Genomic DNA, 19,211 nt, shown 5'->3' with positions numbered 1-19,211 from the left:
TCACTTGATCTTAACTCCAAAAAGCAAGTCAGCAGATCTTTCTTACTAAAGAATGTTTTCTCAAAAAAGCCCCACGGGACTTCCTAACTTTGAAAAGTCAAAATTCTCAACTAAGACAGAGGAAGTGATAGGGAGTTAATGAAGTCATGTCTTACAAAAAACTTCTCCATTTTTTAGCTAGGGAAAGAAGATCAAAACCCCTCTCCATATGCACAGAAGCTCTGCACCAAAGCAGGTTATATTTCCAAGAGATAAGTAGGTTACAGTTTCAAGAGATAAGTAGGGAGCAAGGGAGTTGTTCACCAGGAAAACAAACTGACCATCATGCCAGATTGTGTTTTTTACAAGGAACAAATAGAGAACAAGAAGAGTTGGTTTTCTTTCAAGAAAAAGCAAGGAAAAAACCTCCATGAAAATTGACTGTTGATAGTTCCTCTCTGCCAGAATAATAGACTTCCCTCTTTTATGGCATTGAAAAAAGAAAAGATCTTTTGAAAGATTTGCCGCCCATTATGAAAGATTAAAAACCCCACTCCAGTATTTCCTATAAATATGAGAGAAGATGAATAGATCAAAAGACAGCCAAAAAATCAATCAACACAAAAACTCTCAAAGTCACAACTGACAAACTCAAAAAGATCAACTGATCTCAAGATTACAGAAAGCCTTGGTCAAGCAGAACATGCACCATAGCGCAGCTCCAGCTCAGTTACCATCAATCCAGCCACTTCTGTCCTATTCAGACTAAAGAGGCCTCAATTCTGCCCGTTCAACAAGCCTTCCATGGCTCGAAATAAATTGAAGCTCTGCCAAACTCAAACGTTGGTATCGATTTCCAACTGAAATTCATCAGTTGAATGTGTTGACGATTCAATCCAGCATAGACACATCCAATCCAGCCCAGTTCAGAGCCAGCTACCCAAGCAGAGGTCGAAGTCCAACGTTTTGTTGTCTTTTTCGGAGTTGCCATTTTGCTTTTGAGTAGTGTAATAGGCAGTTCTGCCTAAACAGTTTGTCTTCTTTTTATCTATTCTGGCCAGAACTACCAATTTTGTACTGTGAAAAATTGTGAAATCCTCACCAGTCTGAGGCAAGAGAAGAACTTACTTGAGAGTTATTCCTCACCCAAATTCACAATTGCTTGTTTAAGAATCAGTAACTTGGGGCACAAGTTATCTATTTTTTAGAAGTCTGCTAGGGTTTTAAACTACTGGCAGTGGCACGCTCACGCACAAAAGAAAGTTGACTTGTTGACCACCAATGGTTGTCAAGCCAATGGGGAACTTTACCCTACCATCACAGGATTAAAATCAAAACGGGTGAACACCACTATAGCAGTTTGATGTAAAGAATGTCTTCCTACATGGAGAACTCATGGATGAGGTGTATATGGACATTCCTCCTGGATATAATACTACACAGACTGGAATAGTATGCAAATTACGAAAGACATTGTATGGACTGAAATAGTCACCACGCGCATAGTTTGGACGGTTCACCATGGCAATGAAGAACAACAGTTTCAGACAGAGTAACTCATATCATATTTTATTCTTGAAGCATCAGAAAGAGAGGGTAACAACTTTAATAATCTGTGTTGATGACTTGATTATTACTGGGAATGATAAACATGAAATATCTCAGCTACAAAACTATTTGACTACTGAATTTGAGATGAAGAATCCAGGTGGACTCAAATATTTCTTAGGGATTGAGGTGGCCCGATCACAAGAAGGCATATTTCTCTCTCAAAGGAAATATGTGTTGGACTTGTTGACAGACATAGGAATGCTAGGTTGCAAACATGGAGACACTCCTATTGTTCAGAACCATCATTTTGGAGAATACCTGGATCAAGTTCCAACTAACAAAGAAAGATACCAAAGGTTAGTGGGAAGATTGATCTACTTGTCTCATACTTTCGGCCAGACATTGCATTTGCGAGAGGATTTATGCATTCTCTCGGATCAAGTTCCAACTAACAAAGAAAGATACCAAAGGTTAGTGGGAAGATTGATCTACTTGTCTCATACTCGGCCAGACATTGCTTATGCGATGAGCGTCGTCAGTCAATTTATGCATTCTCCGAGTGAAGATTGCATGAATGCAGTCATTCGAATACTTAGATATTTGAAGTCTGCACCCAAAAAAGGACTTATGTTCTCAAAACATGGTCATCTAAATATTGATGGTTACACAGATGCAGATTGGACAGGAAGTATAACAGATAGGAAATCCACATCCGGTTACTTCACATTCATGGGAGGTAATTTGGTTACATGAAGAAGCAAGAAACATAAGGTGGTTACCTTATCTAGTGCGGAAGCCGAGTTCAGAGGTATGACCAAAGGAATTTGCAAACTCATTTGGTTAAAGAGGTTGCTTACTGAACTTGGGTATAAACCTACATATGTAATGAATCTCCTTTGTGACAAGGCTGCAATAGCTATTGCACATAATCCAATTCAACATGATCGCACCAAACATGTTGAGGTAGATCGACACTATATCAAACAGAAGCTCGAAGCTAAAGTGATTCAGTTTCCCCTTGTAAAGTCCGAGGATCAATTGGCGGATATTTTGACAAAGGCAATTTCCAGTAAAGCGTTCCACAATTCACTGGACCAGTTGGGCATTGGTGACCTCTATGCACCAACGTGAGGAGGAGTGTTGGCGTGACTTGTGGACCATTGACTTTCTTTCCTTACACACCAAGGATTCCCATTATAATTATATTTGATTTACTTTAATTATTGATTTCTTAAAAAGGATATGTTTATTTACGTATCCCCATTACCTTGATGTATACCCTTGAAGATATAGCCTATTTCTTGACTCCGACTACCTCTTCTCTTCAGGGGGAGAGGAGGAATGAAAAGAAGTTTCCAATGAATTAGGAGGAATTCTCCTTTATCATTCCTTTGTCATTGACGATGTTGTTGTTGTGTTTCGATCTGTCCCTACAACATTAAAACCCTAACCCTAAACATTACCTATTTCCGCTGCACTATACACATAACCTATAATCATAGCCCACCGCCGCCGTCTACCTTGATACTCACTTGAACCAAAGAGCTTCTTTGGCCTCCCCAAGAGAGATAGGACTATGGCTAAGATATGCCTTGAGAGAGCCCTGCTTCTTCAAGCTGATCCTGGGGTGCTCCATGATCAATGTATCTATTAGGAAGTACCATGTGTTGGTGTGGGTCAAAGTTAATGCTCCTATTAGGAATAGAATTTATATTTTATTGTAATTTTCTAATTGGAGTAGAATTAGGAGATTTTGTACATATTTCATATTTGTACCCACTTTGTATGTAGTATACACATGTCAGTTTAAACCTTGTTGCTTTTGAGTTGGTATCAGAGCGGGTTCCGATCCGTCTCTACAATATCAAAACCCTAATCTTAAAAAATACCTATTTCGGTTGCACCTAGCCTATACACCTAAACATGTGCTGCCTACACACCTAAGCCTGCACCATCTCATATCTCTTACTGTCATTGTCGCCACCTAATCTTCTGTTGCTGTCGCCATCTATCACCATGTCGGATGTCACTGAACCTTTTGTCTATGAAATCGAGGGAAGAGAGGAGAATGGAGGAAGATAGAAGGGGAGATGGGAGGAAGAATACTGGCTTTCTCCCCCCTCAAAGTGAAAACGGTGCTTAAAGTGCAAATTTTAATATTCTTCGTCATGGACTTATACGGCAATATAATATTTTAAATACTATGGTTTGTGCCCATATTCATAATTTAGGGGATGGAAATATATAGGTTTGCATTTATATATTCCACTGCAAAATGCAAATATATTTTTATGGAAATATATAGTTAGTTGACTTTCAGATATATATTTGAACAATATAGAGCAAATGTGATTACTTTCTAATGGAAATATAGAGCTAGTTGGATTTTATATCTATATGTATAAAGTAAAAGGTTTTAATGGTTAAATTTTCAAATAACCAAAACTTGTCTTCGTTTAAGAAAAAATTTCAAAGCACAACTATTTCATTTTGGATGAGGCGGTCTGTTCACGTCACTTGTACGATCTCCTATGTGAGGGAGTTTCCTCCTCGGGCTTACGATGGTATAACCCCCAATATGCATTGAGTCTCTTTTTTGTGATAATGGTGGCACAGGTGATACATGATCGACCGCCTCATTTAGACTTTCTCCCATTCACTGCTTGAATATGATATTATTTCCAAATCGCAAACCGGCTGTTAATAAATTTAAGAAAAACACAAACACAAAACACTTCCCTAGTACTAGTAATTGCTAGTATACCCTCACCAATCACCATCTTATTTTGATAAATGTATATTTTATTGATTTGGCCTCTATGCTTAGACAACCAATGGTTTATGACTATTTTGTGATGCTTGATACAAGGGACGGATTTAGAGAATATGGAACAATAAGAATACAACAAATGGAATATGAGAAAAAAGGTGTGTACGAGGCTTTTAAAAAAGAAAAAAGAAAAAAAGAGACAACTTACAAAATAGCTGAATATAATACTCAGGATTTTAAATACATGACTCACTACTACAAAAATCGACGGGAATTCACCGTCGTCTAGACGGTTTTTAAACTGTCGTGAAATCGACCGCCATCTTTTGATGCATAAAACTACGACGGTAAATCACTGACGTTGTTAAGACATATTACGTCAGCTATAAAAAATAAAAATAAAAACTGATGTCTAATTACTATAAAAACAACAAAAAAGGAAAACTTCGACAACCTTAGACGACGCTTTTAGAAACATAGAAACGTCTAAAGCAGATTACATGTCAAAAACTTACCATCGTTTATAACGTCATCACCGACATTGTTAAGGCATACTACGTCATCTACAAACAAAACTGACGTCTAATTACTATAAAAACGCAAAAAAAGGAAAACTTTGACAACCTTAGACGATGCTTCCAGAAAACACAAAACGTTTAACCCTGATTACGTGTCAAAAATTACACAGTCACCGACGTAACACAGATTAATCATGACCCCAAGTGTTAACTTACCGTCGTTTATAATGTCTTCCACAATGGTCCCAAAAAATAAACCGCCTTGTTAACAATATTCCATGACACCCATGTTTACTACGGACATTCAAAAGTAGTATTAACATCCATAAATGTGAAAAGACCGTAGTTATTACCACTATATGACGACGCCGTTGTGTTAGAACCGACGTCTAATTAATATCAAAAAACAGCAAAAATGCCGACTTGGATAAGCTTAGATGACACTTTTTGGAAATCTGTGAGGTCTGAAGTAGTTAACATGTCACAATTTTTTTATTTACCGTCTTAACATTTGGTAACCATGACCCAAATATTATGTAATGGTCGTTCAAAATCATTTTCACGGCGATTAATGGAAGTAAATCGACGTGGTTAATAAATTGAATGACAGTTATAGAAAATAAACCGCTGTGGTTAATCTGTTTACTATGGACGTAGTGTTCACCTTGCCATCGTTGTTAGTGGCTTATCATGATGGAAAGAATATAAATATAGACGTGGTTCCTTTAGTACACGGCGTTGTAACACCAATATCGTCATGTGTATTCTCTGAGACGACGATAGTTGTCATTTTACCGACGTTCAGATAAGCTCTCACTACTGGTAGTAGAACTGAGAAGCCTTTTGTGGTTCTTTTAGACGACAGTAAATATTAATGGGAAGTCGTAGTTTTCTCCTAAAATTTGTCGGTTTGTGCACTTTACCGTCATGTTATTACTTTTGAAATGTCGCATCTATGAACATCTTCGATGTGAATTTATAAAATTAACGGCTTAACGTGACCGTCGTTGTTGGTAAACCGACGTGTAATATCAATTTTACATTGTCCATTTCACGTTTTTGTTAAAATACGACGTTGGGTATGCTTTAGACGTCTATTTTTGCAATTTGTTAACTGGACCGTTGTATTTTACATCTTGAACCCAGTATTTGTAATACTGGAATTGTCATGCCCAATGCCTGCATAATCATGAATAAGTGATAAAAATAATGTCAAGCATTACAATTTATTACAAAATTAATGTCATGCAGAGCCATTAATTAATGTCATACAATTAATTGCATAACTAATGTCATACATTACAACAATCAATCAATCCATATATCTTCACACCCATATCTAATATTTTTTCTACTAAACATGGCTTACACTCAATTCTAATATTACCTAGCACATTATCACCAACAACATCATTATATTCTCTATTAGGCATTGATAACACTACCAACCAACTATAGTGCATTAGGTCGTTAACAAAAAATACTTGTTTGACTTGAGAAGCCATAACAAATTGGTCATTCCTATGTCCAATTTTACTCAAATTTACAAGGGTAAATCCAAGTTCGTTGACTACAAGGCCCGAAGTGTTATCTATCCAATCACACCTGAAGACTGGGATTCAAAAATTTTGGTAATCAAGGTCCCAAATTTCTTGAATGACACCATAAAAACCCATATTGGACACAATATGGTTTTTATCCTTGGTACTAGCAACTTGCATAGTATGTGCAAGTAAATAAACTCCACTATTTTGGACAGTTAGCACATCATCTTGTGCCTTGGTGTTAAATTTAACACCATTAATAAGATAGCTCCTATATGATGACACTGTCATAATTGGACTAGCTGTTAACCACATCAAATTTTATGATACGCCATTATTGTCTTCCCCATTAAGTTTACTTTGAACCTGCAAATTAATCATATCTTAATTCAATCTAACATAGAAAGAAGAAAATTAAAAGTCCAATATGTTATTCAATAACATACCTTGAAGCATAGCCATTGAATGAAAGTACTATTGTGCTTATCTTGCAGCCACTTTGTTCTCTTTCTAAATTTTCTATAAGTGGTCTTGATGTGGATCATATGTTCCCTACATGACATGAAAAATTCAAGCATTACGGTCCCTTGTATATAAGATAAACATAAGGAATAATTTAAAATGATTACTTAAAGAATAAAACTCATACTCGATATAAGGTAGGACTTCCTCCGTATTCTCCAAGACATATAGATGTGTCTGGTTCAACAGGTCCCGATCAACTAGGCTCATTGTGCAACCTGATAATGGCTTTGAAAGTCCCATCTTCTGGCTTGATGGCACTCCAACTGTACTAACATCAGATAAATGCTCGATGTAAAACTCTACAGCTTCTTCAGCTATATACCGCATAGCAATTCAACCTTCGGGATGAGTACGGTTCTGAACATACCTCTTTAGCACTTTCATATATCTTTCGAACGGATACATCCATCTAAAATAAATTAGCCCACATAGACGAACTTCTGTGACAATATGTATTACTAGATGAACCATGATATCAAAGAATGAAGGGGGAAAGTATTTCTCAAGCAAACACAAAGTAATTGCTACATCTTCTTCCAACTTATCCAGCTTGGAACCATCTACCATCTTTGCACATATAGCATTGAAGAAGAAGCACAATCGAGTTATTGCAAACCTTGCAAGATTCTCCAAAACAGAACGAATTGCCACAGGGAGCAATTGTTGCATCAAGGTATGACAATCATGTGATTTGAGGCTAAGAAGTCTTGAATTTTGTAAAAATACAAGATTTTTATATATATGAAGAATAACCTTCAGGGACCTTCATACCATAGAAAGAATTGCAAATAGCTCTCTTCTCTACTCTTGACAATTTCCAAGATCCTGGAAGCAAGCGAGTACGTCTTTCTCCATACTCGGGTTGCAAATCAATTTTGACCCCCATGTTCAATAAATCTAACCGAGCAGCAATCCCAACTTTATTTTTTCTAAGGATCTCCAACAATGTACCTATGATACTATCGCAAATATTTTTCTCAATGTGCATAACATCTAGGTTATGCCTCAGAGGAAGGTATTTCCAATACTCAAGATCAAAGAATTTTGACTTCTTCTTCCAACAAACTTTGTCACCATCATTTTCACTAACACTTCCCTCTTTTTTCGACCCCTATTTGTAATTAATACCTTCAACCATTTGCAACACTTCGTCTCTGGTTAATGGCTTGGGAGGCATGTCATATTCAAGTTTCCCATTAAAAGTTGAACACTGCCTCCAATATGGATGATATGTTGGTATCCATTTTCTATACCCAATGTAACAAATTTTGTGGCCATTTTTCAACCTGTGACTAGGTGTGTCATCGCCGCATATTGGACAAAAAAGTTTCCATATGCAGGAAAATCATTAATTCTCCACAGTAATACACCTCTAAGTGCAAAGTATTCTCCTATGAGTGCATCATACACTCCTCTAATCCCATCTCACAAAGAGTTTAAATCATCAATCAAAGGCTCTAAGTATACGTTTATATCATTTTCGGGTTGTTTAGGACCGGAAATCAATAAGGTCAACATCATGAACTTTCGTTTCATGCATAGCCATGGTGGGAGATTATATGTAACTAAGATAACTGGCCAACAACTGTATTTGCTACTTAAAGAACTGTGGGGATTGAATCCATCAGATGAGAGAGCGAATCTCAAATTTCTTGACTCTTTACCAAACTCGGGCCATTTATCATCGACAAGTTTTCAAGACGAGGAATCCGCTGGATGAGACATATAAACATCAATTGATTTCTATCAGCATGCTAAGTCAAACTCTTAGCTGTCTTATGTGATTGAAACATCATTTTAACCTTGGAATTGGTGAAAAATACCACACTACCTTCGCTGGCTCACCTTCTTTCAAGATTGAATCTTTTTATTCCTTCCACCTTGAGATACCACAAGTAGGAAAATTAGTTGAATCTTCATAATCCTTCCTATACAAGATGCAGTCATTGGAGCATGCTAACATGTATGATGCAAGCAATGCCACGAAGGTGCTTTTTGCAAATTGGGACGCTGGAACATATGCCAAGAAATTCATCGTGCAAATGCTTAAGGGTATAAATGCCTAGGTGATTGAAGGTAAACTATCAGTTCTGCCCATTCAACTTTGAGTTCTTGTATTTTGGGAGCTGATCTCACTATGTTTTGTCTATATTGTTTCAGATCCCTCCATGGCAAGCAACCTCAGTGGGCAAACTGTCCATACTGGGAAAGTGATTGGTGAGTTCTGAACACTATCTTCATGTTTTTCCTAGCTGGACTGAGTTTTCTAACTTCTGCTCTTTGTATAGTCACCTCCATCTAGAAATGGATCTTGGGGAGGAGGACTCTGAACATGAAACTCTGGCAGAGGAGAAAACCTCTGAGGCAACTCCTTCTGCTAGAAAGAACAAAAGAAAATAGACTACTCAGGCCCATGACAGTGTTGTCCAGCTCAAACCTCCAGGTAAATCTTGTGAAATAAAAATCCTATCATTTCTTTTGGCTAGTTCTGAATTGAGAATTGACTTTGCCTCTGTGTATTTTTGCAATTGAAAGTCCCTCATCTCCTCCTACGAAGATGAAGAGACTTGGAAAATAGGTTGCTTAAGAGACCAAGGTGGTGGAAGAACCCATGGCTGCCCCCACAATAACTACAGAAATGGATAAGGAACTGCAAGAGGCCTTTGATGTTGTGGACAGAGAGAAAGAAGTCTCAAAGGTAGACAAAGAAAAAAATTAAAGGAGAGTATGAAGAGGTGAGATTCCCTTCAGCTTGCATAACTGGTTTATTTTGCATTGTACCTCTCTTGACATGATTTTTGTCCCCTTGTAGGAGGAGATTCATGCTGAAGTGATAGTAGAAAGTATTGATCTGGCCAAAAAAACAACAAGAGGTCCAAAGCGGAGAGCTCACCCACTTAGAATTGGCCCTGTTTGGTGATGTGGAGGTAGAGAACTCTGCTGCTGTTCCACCAGCTGAGGTAGTTTCTCTTTTCTTCTCTTAATTCTGCTTGGTCTTTGTGGAGTTATTTAAACAATGTTTTTGTCTTTCTACATTGAAAAGGACAGAACTGGTGAAGAGTTGGTTGTGGTGACCAGCCCTCTCAAGCTTATGATAGTGGCTGTAAGTATTGCTAGGCCTCAGAATTCCTTTCCTGATTTTAGTTTGACACAGAACTAATTGAAACTATTTTCTATAGATACTCCTTCATTCTGTCCCAGGCTCATCAACCACAGTCTCCTTTACTAATCTATAATTGGCAAAGTTCGAGGCTATGGACTTGGAAGCTTAGTTGCTGAAAATTGAGAAACTAGGAGAAACTCTGAGCAAAGCCAAGTCTAAGGCTGTGGATGAGGCAATGGATAGAATCAGAATCTAGCAGTTGACTGAATTGGAACTGGATGGGAACAAAGAAGACATTGATAAGTTAATGAAGGATCTGGACCTACTGCATTGGGAGAATATGGCTCCTAGACTATCCTTGAGATTAGCCTGAGTTTGGCTAGAGATGTGCTCAACCTTCACAACCGATATGAAGATCTTAGACCCTCCTTCAGTGCTTCTGAATTTTACAAGGCTACGAATGAGGCCAACCTAGTGGACTATCAGAAACATAAGGCATAACTGGATGCACTGTTTGCAAACTACAAGGAGACAAAATCTGCCACTGATAAGCTGGAGAAGCACATTGAGGACCTCCAGAAGCAACTAGCTACACTGAGGGAGAGGCAGAAGGGCCTTGGAGATGGATTGGGTGCGAAGACTAAGTCCACCTTCCTTGTGCAGAGCATTGTCTCAGCTTCAAGGCCAGCACTAGAGATTACAGAGGCCTCCATTCATCAAGGAGTGCTTCTCCAGAAGGAGATCTCCATAAAAAAAGGCTGGATTGTAGGAGACTCTCAAGAAGCTAGGGCTCTAGGAAAAATCTATTATGTAATAAAACCTAGTCATTTATTAATGACACTTATGAATGATAAGTTATATTTATTTCTGCCATTTTCGCCTCATTCAAACATTACAGATAAGCAGAACAGACAAAATGAACCACATATATACATCAACTATTCAAAAGTCAAGCAATTGTTCTATCCACTTCTCCTTCGATCCCAGAATCTGTTTACACTGCTTGTGAATCCCACATAGTTGGATAAAACTTCTTTAACCATTTGCCATTGATTGGCGCAACATGGGCTTCTCCCTCTTAGTCCTGTAACATGTATGCCCCCAATTCTAAGACTTGTTTAACTAAGAAAGGGTCTTCTCATGTGGGTGACCATTTTCCATGACCAGCCACATAGGATCCAAGGGGCAGAACTGCTCTCCAGACAATTTCTTTCTCTTCAAAGCTCTTGTTTTTTACTCCCTTATTATAAGCTCTTGCCACAGCTTTTTTTTTTTTTCCTGCTAAGAGTTTGTTGAGGGTATCAATTCTTCTTGTATCAAATCCCTCTAATTCTAGCAGCATTGCCTGTGAATAGTCTTCTCCCACTAAGTTATGTTGCTGGGCAATTCTGATGGACTAGACTGTGATTTCCATGGGTAGAATCGCGTCATGTCCATAGGTTAGAGCATACCAGTCACCTCTCTCTTTGAACTTCTATAGGCCCATAAGGTTTCTGAAAATTTCTCATGCCATTACCCGAGATTTTCCTCAAGCATTTTCCTGATGGTATTAATGATCACCTTGTTGCTTGATTCTGCCTGTCCATTTGCCTAAGCATAGTAAGGAGTGGACTGGAGTAACTTGATCTTGAGCCTACTTGCCATGTCTTGCATCTCCCTGGATATGAAAGAAGTCCCTCTATCAGTTGTGATTGATTCTAGTATGCCAAATCTGTGCACAATCTATTCTTCAAAGAAAGTAATGATCTCTTGAGATGTGGTGGATTTGATTGGCTTTGCCTTCACCCATTTAGTGATGTAATTAGTAGCCACAATGATGAAACAGTGGTGTTTGCTGGATATGGCTTTAAAACCGGAGGAAAGAGGCATCTAGTCAATGTAAGCTGGATATGGCTTCTTGTAAGTGGGCCTCTCTCCTGTTCTGGATTTAGCGCCCTCTTTGATCATCCTTTATAGTGCCCCATGTCATTTAGAGCGTTAGAGGTAAGTTCTGTCCCTGTTTTTGCTGATTATGTTCAGCCCTCTGCTCAATTCTGCATGGGATGGGTATGACTTCCTCCCTATGTTCTTCCTCTTATTCGAAATCTAGATGATTTCTCCAGTTTCCCTCAGCTTATTTATGTTATTGTTGGCAAAATGGTTAATTCCTCCTCTGCCTCTTCTGCCTCTTGCTAGTGGGGGAAATGGATTGGGATCCATCCTTCTAGGCCTGTAAGGCAACATCATTGGTTGTTCAGGCAAATGTGCCACTGGCTGGCCATGTGGAACTTCTGGCTATGGAACAGTGGGAAGATTTAGCTGATTTTGAGGGGCCTGAATTGGTGCTGGACCTACTGGAAGAACTGGAGCTTCCTATTCTTGGCAAGGGCTCCTCCCCTTTGTCCAGCCTGGATTTTTGCCGGTCCAGGCACTCCATCTATTTGTGCAATGAGGGAATTTTCCTGGTATGGCCATGCCAATCCTGGTGGAGGTCCAAAATGGAGTTCTAGCTGCCGGACTATAGCGTCTAGGTTTGGATTCCTTGCAATAGCAGCCTCACGATCCTTCTTGAACTACATGTTGACTTGCCATTGCATCATGGCTTTCATGTTGTTTAGAGTGTCCTGGCTCCTTTGTGCTACAACTTCCTGTTGGAGCACAGCCTCCATTATCTGGTTTATCCTTCTGGAGCTAGACCTAGAACGTCTACTCCTGGTACTGCCATGAGCTGAATGCCTAGCATCACTCTCTTCTAATTCATGTCCTTCTCGGAAAGTTGGTTGATCTTTTTCTATGGCAAAGTGTGGATTCTGGCTAGAACTTCCAATATTCATGCACTTAAAAGATGTCTTTAGGAGTATGTATGCTAAGAGGTCCCACTAGGCGTGCCAAATTGTTCACCCATTTTGATTTAGTTCCTGTGATAGTAGGGTGAAATTCCTCATTGGCTTGAAAACCATTGTGGTCAACAAGTTAACTTTCTTTAGTGTGCGAGCGTGCCACTGTTAGCAGTTAAAAACCCTAATAGACTTATGGAAAATAGATAAATTGTGCCCCAAGTTATTGACTTTAAACAAGCGATTGTGAATTTGGGTGAGGAATATCTCTCAAGTAAGTTCTAATCTTGCCTTGGGCTAGTGAGGACTTCACAATTTCTCACAGTAAAAATTAGTAGTACTGGCCAAAATGAATATTGAAGATAAATCAAACTGTTTTAAAGAGAATTTTGTATTACACAATTTAAAACAAAAGGGAACTGCCACTTTTGAAAGGACAACAGAACATTGGGCTTTGATTTCTGCTTGAATTGTTGCCTGTGACTCAGACTGGTCTGGATGTATCTGTGTTGGATGCAAATGTCAGCACCTTCAACTGATGAGGTTCAACTGTAAATCGAATCCAATGTTGAGATTAGCAAAGCTTTAATCTATTTAGCCATGGAAAGGCTTGTCGGATAGGCAGAATTGAGATCTTTTCAGTCTGGAAAGGGTTGGAAGTGGCTGGATTGATGACTGCTGGCCTGGGGCTGCACTACAGCACCTACTCTGCTTGATTATGAATCATCCAAGAGTTATTCTGGCAATTCTGAGAGATCAAGGCATCTCTGTAAATTTGTTGAGGTTTTCATATTATGAAAAACCTGAGTTCTGCTTGATTTGGCTTATGCTAAACCAAATTTGTAATGAGAGAAGTCTCGTTTCCTTTGTGAACTACTTCTTTGAACTGAAATGGAGTAAGAAGTCTAAGTTCTGCATGTTTTTGTCTAGGGGCTGGATGGGTCTTCAAACCAAATGGTTTGATTGCTTCAGAGTCTGAAGGTCTTTTGAGATCATATGATCTTGTTTGAGTTTGTCAGTATGACATGAGAGTTTTTGTTTTGATTGAATTTTTGGTTGTCCTCTATTTTGTTCACTTCCTCTCATATTTATTGAGAATCTAAATGAGGGTTTCTTTAATATCTGGAGGACAGCTCTGCTTGACAGGATTCTCTGTTCCAAAGCAAAAAAAAGGGAAGTAATTAGTCTAACAAGAAAACCCCATCAACAGTCAGTTTTCATGATGCTCAATTTTTGATCTTTTAACAAACAACTCTCCTATCTCTTGCAAATCTTCTTGTAAATCCCACTTGCCCTAATGCAAAGCCCTTACGAGTATAGGAAGGAAACTTGGCCCTCCTTTTCTAGCATTAAATGGTTATGGGAAGTGGTTTTCCGATTAACCCTTTCACCCACTCCCCATCACCTCCTTTGCCTGCTGAAAATTTTGACTTCAGAGTCACGTGAGTTTTTTGAGAGAAAGATCTTCCCAAAATCTACTGACTTGATCTCTGAAGTTGTGATCAACAGTGATGATCAAATTTTGAGCCTGTGGAGAAATTAGAAGATGGGCTTAGACTTAAACCAATTAAAACTGATTTTATCCATATTAAATCACCATTAATGGCAATTAATCTGTAATTTGTAAATTTATTCCTTACAATTGGTTCACAAAGGTCTGGACCTTCAAACCCATCTGAGTTATCTTCTGAATTTGGTAACACAAAGCCCAAGCCACTGTTTTTGATATGGGCTAAATGTCAGTTGAGTTGGCGCGTGGAATTTATGCCCAAACATGAGTATAATTTTTTTTTTAAAAAAAAAGCATGCAATACAAGTTTCAAACGACAATTTTTACAAAATGATCGTCATGTTATAGTAATATAAACAACGATAACTCCAATAACCGTCATCTTTAAGCTACCAAAACCCAGAAAATTGTTCTTCAAAATGCAATCCAAATTTCATATGATGGAAGTTACAGAATTATCGACGTATAACGACAATACAAATGACGGTTTGCTCCAATGACCATTGTAGGTTACAAAAACCCAGAAAATAAATCTCCAATTCCCATTCATTTTCCAAGGACCCATAGCCAACTAAAAATATATTAAGAACCCATAACAAAGAGTTGTTATGAAAAGCATGCAAACACTAAATCGCTTTTTCAGATTCCATTCCCAATTCATAGATCCGAAGACATATATTAAGAACCTCTAGCCCCCAAAACATATATTAAGATTTACAAGAGTATATAATATACCTCTACCATAGGGTGAACAAAAATAAAAATTGTTACCTATAATAACTCATGTGCATGAACTAAAACACCTAGGATACGACACACCAAGTCGAGAGCATAGAAACATACATACGTTACAATGTTTTGTTAGTATTAGTACAACCCAAATTAACCCACGTAACGAAAAAGGATTGAAATGAAGAAAAGAACAAAATTCAAGCTGTTATCCATGAACCAAAACAAATAGAGACATCATATAAATCAGGTTTTTCTTTTTCTTTTTCCAGATTCAAATCTAACAAGCATATCAGTTTGAAACCACCGAAATAGTGGTTATTTGCAATTAGCATATGCATCGGTTTGCATCTTTCCATGACCTTATTTTCCAGGTCCAAACGCAAACTTTCCAACAAGGCGAACCCTCTTCCATTTGATACAATACCATACTGGACATTAACACATAACTGTATTTATGTTTCTTGCCTAACACCCGCAAGTTGGGATGTGCCCATAAAAAATAAATAAATAAATTCTGTTCGATTGAACAGATATATCCAAACTGCAAAGAAAATATAATTCTATATTTTCACAGAGACATATAATTCTATATCAAAGAAAATAAGCACAGAGACATATAATTCTATATCAAAGAAAATAATTAAAGAAACAAACGAACTTGTCTCTTATCATCGAAACACGCATAAGATGACAAGGGATGTATCTGTTCTATTTTATTTTTTTGGTAACATAAGGGGCAAAGCCCAAACCCAGGGATATGAATCTTTTGGATTTGAACAACCACACCAAGCACACAATCTGGTGAAAATTGGAGGAAAACTAACGGCACTCCAACTTCTGATATACAATGGCCTTCATGCCCAAATGGATTACACAGGCACGAGTGCCTTTCTCATCCCACTTTAATTAATGTCATGTCTAAATTAGTACACTCACACATGTTTATTCTGAAAATAAACATATCATCCTCTCACATTCCTTTAATTTCTATAAGAATGCTTAAGTTCTCAAATGATTGACAAAATCCAAACATCACAATCTGTTTATCACACGATAACTATATACTTGTTACTCAGAACATAAGAGTACTTGCATAACCACATCTTAAATCCAACAAGCATTTTGCAATTTCTGGCAACTTCCCTATTAATTACAGTAACTCAGGGGAATTGTATACTTCTCAACATCAGATACCTGCTGTGTGATATAATACAAGTAATTGCATGATCTAAACATACAATACAATATATTCATATGCATATGGTAACATTCGTCAATTTGAAACGAAACAGAAGTGTCAATATATTTTCCCATATGCAAAATATTCTCATCCAACAGATTGCACGCAATTCTACTTATCTATTTCAATTAACAACAGACAGACAAACTAACTAACTAAAACCAATTCAAATTCAAATTCAATAACTTCATATGCCATAAGGACAGCTGATACATTCTTAAGTTTCTCCTTCCATTCAAAATACAAGTGAAAGTCTTTGAAGGTAAATAAAGTTAACCTGCTGGTGGTGCTGGTGGTGCTGCTGGTGTTGCTGGTCCTGCTGGTGCTGCTGCTGATGGTGCTGCTGGTGTTGCTAGTCCTGCTGGTGCTGCTGCTGCTGGTGGTGGTGGTGCTGCTGGTGCTGCTGGTGCTGCTGGTGTTGCTGGTGCTGCTGGTGCTGCCGCTGCTGGTGCTGCTGGTGTTGCCGGTCCTGCTGCTGGTGCTGCTGGTGCTGCTGCTGGTGCTGCTGGTGTTGCTGGTCCTGCTGCTGCTTGTGGTATCATAAAAGATTCTTCATAATGCACGATGGAGCATGCATGTGGAAAAGGCACCTCTATATGCTTACGTTGCTTCTGAGCTTCAACAAATTGCTGTGGTGTACATCGAAGAGGTGCTTTGATTTTTAACTCATACATACGAGTTGTTTTGGTAGGCACATCTAGAAGCTCCAGTCCTACAAACTTTCTAATCCTTCTTGGATAGCGCTCAGTCGCCATTATCAAACTAGGACTTATCGGGAAGAGAGTTTTATGAAAATTTGATTTCCAACAGGAAATCAAATCTTCTTCCCTAGTCTCCCAACTGTCATGCCTGCGAATCGAAAGCCTTGGCTGGCCACGCTTGTCTTTCCATATTAGAGCTAGGCTCTCTTCAACCTCAACCAAACTAAATTCCGAAGAAATACACCAAGGATAGCTAAATGATTGAGGAACTTGGATTAAACTAAAGGTCTCCAGCCCGACGTCGAATGCCAAAATGGAATAAAAATACAGCCAATACATACTTCCACTTCTACGCACGAATAGAGACTTGTTGGTATTGTCAAGAAAATCGTAAGCTTCGTTGGCGGTCAGAAAGAGAGGAGGCTCTATTAGTCTCCATTCAGTGGAGCCAAGGGTAATTATGCACAATTTGAATTCAAGAACTTCACCAGGAAAGACACTGTCCGAAGCAGTAGCACCCTCCAAAGCCCATTGGGCTTGCAATACCTTGTACTCTTCCCGGTTTGGATCAAACCCAAAATGAAATGCAATTTGATTATGGAAATGGCTGGGGGACTGCAAGTGAGGACGCTGTGGGGGACCATCTGGCAGGGTGAGCAGAATTCTGGTGTAAGGATTGAGGATAAATACCTTATAGACCTGGCCATTCGATCCAAATGTACACACTAATCCATTGACGGCTTGAGATCTAAATGTAACAGAAGCATTCGGCAGGCTATATTCTCTATGATTAGGAATTTCTCGTTCGGTAATGTGATGGGAAACGTTCAGAATAATCTCCTGCTTAGCTCTCTTTCTATAGGGATCGATGGACCTCAATACGAGTAAAGCAGATTTCGGGCCGGGCCTCTGAGGCTGAAGTGAGTAGGAAGAGGTAATTGGGGTTGGGCTTCATCTCCTTGTGCTGCATGGTCAACTCAGGTTTTCTTATCATGGACATCCAGTCTTTCGATACAAGCTGAAATCTCAACAGGGACTTGACATCTAGGCGAGGCAGTATCTTCTCCACTAGTTCGTTTTGGAGGTGATGGGGCTTGATTCCATAGATATGTGACAGGCTGACTCCCTCAAGAATGGAGGTGGCTCCCTTAGCATCAACCTTCTTTTTCTTCTCATATTCATCATCATCAATAACATGCTTTTTCTTCTCATCTTCGTCATAATCAATAACATGTTTGTTCTTTCGGTCCAAATGCTCCTTCTTATCCATGTTATCTCTATACAAAAACAGAAAAAGAAAAAAGTAAACCAAATAATATGCAAAATTAGTAAACCTCAAAGATGAAGGGCCTGTAAACCCAGTTAAAGCCAAATATATATTTTTATCAAGCCAAAATACTTTGAACTGTGGTTGATGTTAAAGAAACTAAGGACCAAGTGTGTCGTGCTTATGAAGAGCATAAATTGTTTTCTTCCTGGCAGCTTGGCATACCAAAAATAACCCGCACAAAAAGAAACGCAAAAATGGCGGACCTAAACCTAATTTACCTATTATTAAAAGAGTTATCTCTCAACCAAACAAAAAACATTATCTGATCTTCTTTATTGTAAAATGATTTGAATATAATATTTCTATACTCTAAAATATTCAAAAATAAAAAACAAAAACGAAAGAAAACGCACCAGCACCTCCTTTGACGCGACGGATGAGACTGAGAGAACGAGAGAGAGCGACGACTGTCCTAAAAGCGAAGGACTGTCCTAAAACCAGGGTGTAAATCTCCTCATACGATCTATACGATGTCGTTTCGTTCGAGACTGTATTGAGACTGTCCTTTTACGTGTCCTATTCTCATTGGTTGCCTGATTATATGGACCCGGTTTCCCACTCGACCCGAACGCACTCGACTGTCCTAAGTTGAAAGAGGCTGAGATTTAGAGCACAGTTGTAGGATGTATTCTTTCTTTCTTTCTTTTTTTTTTCTTTTTTATGAAAAAGGGGGGATAAACCCCAAAAGATTATAGGATTTATTCTTTATTCAGAGCACAATGTAATATTAGTTCAAGATTCCAGCCAGGCATTACGCAAACTGGTGTTATAGCTTACAAGTAAAACTAGTCATGTGTATTGAGCTTGAGATTTGAGTTTGCCTGTAGATGGATGCTACTTTTGAGCATTTAATTGACCAATGGTTTTTTATTTTGCAGAAAAGAGATGCAAA

The 19,211-nt window shown here is 38.5% G+C and overlaps 1 pseudogene; it reads right to left on the bottom strand.

Moving 5' to 3' along the window:
* Positions 1 to 7,214, bottom strand: part of LOC117630423 — a 25,034-nt pseudogene extending 17,820 nt beyond the window's left edge.
* Positions 7,215 to 19,211: the final 11,997 nt, after the last annotated feature.

The sequence above is a fragment of the Prunus dulcis genome, chromosome 6 (assembly GCF_902201215.1).
Source record: "Prunus dulcis chromosome 6, ALMONDv2, whole genome shotgun sequence".
In the NCBI taxonomy this organism is placed as follows: Eukaryota; Viridiplantae; Streptophyta; class Magnoliopsida; order Rosales; family Rosaceae; genus Prunus; species Prunus dulcis.
This window is presented reverse-complemented; position numbering and strand designations above follow the sequence as displayed.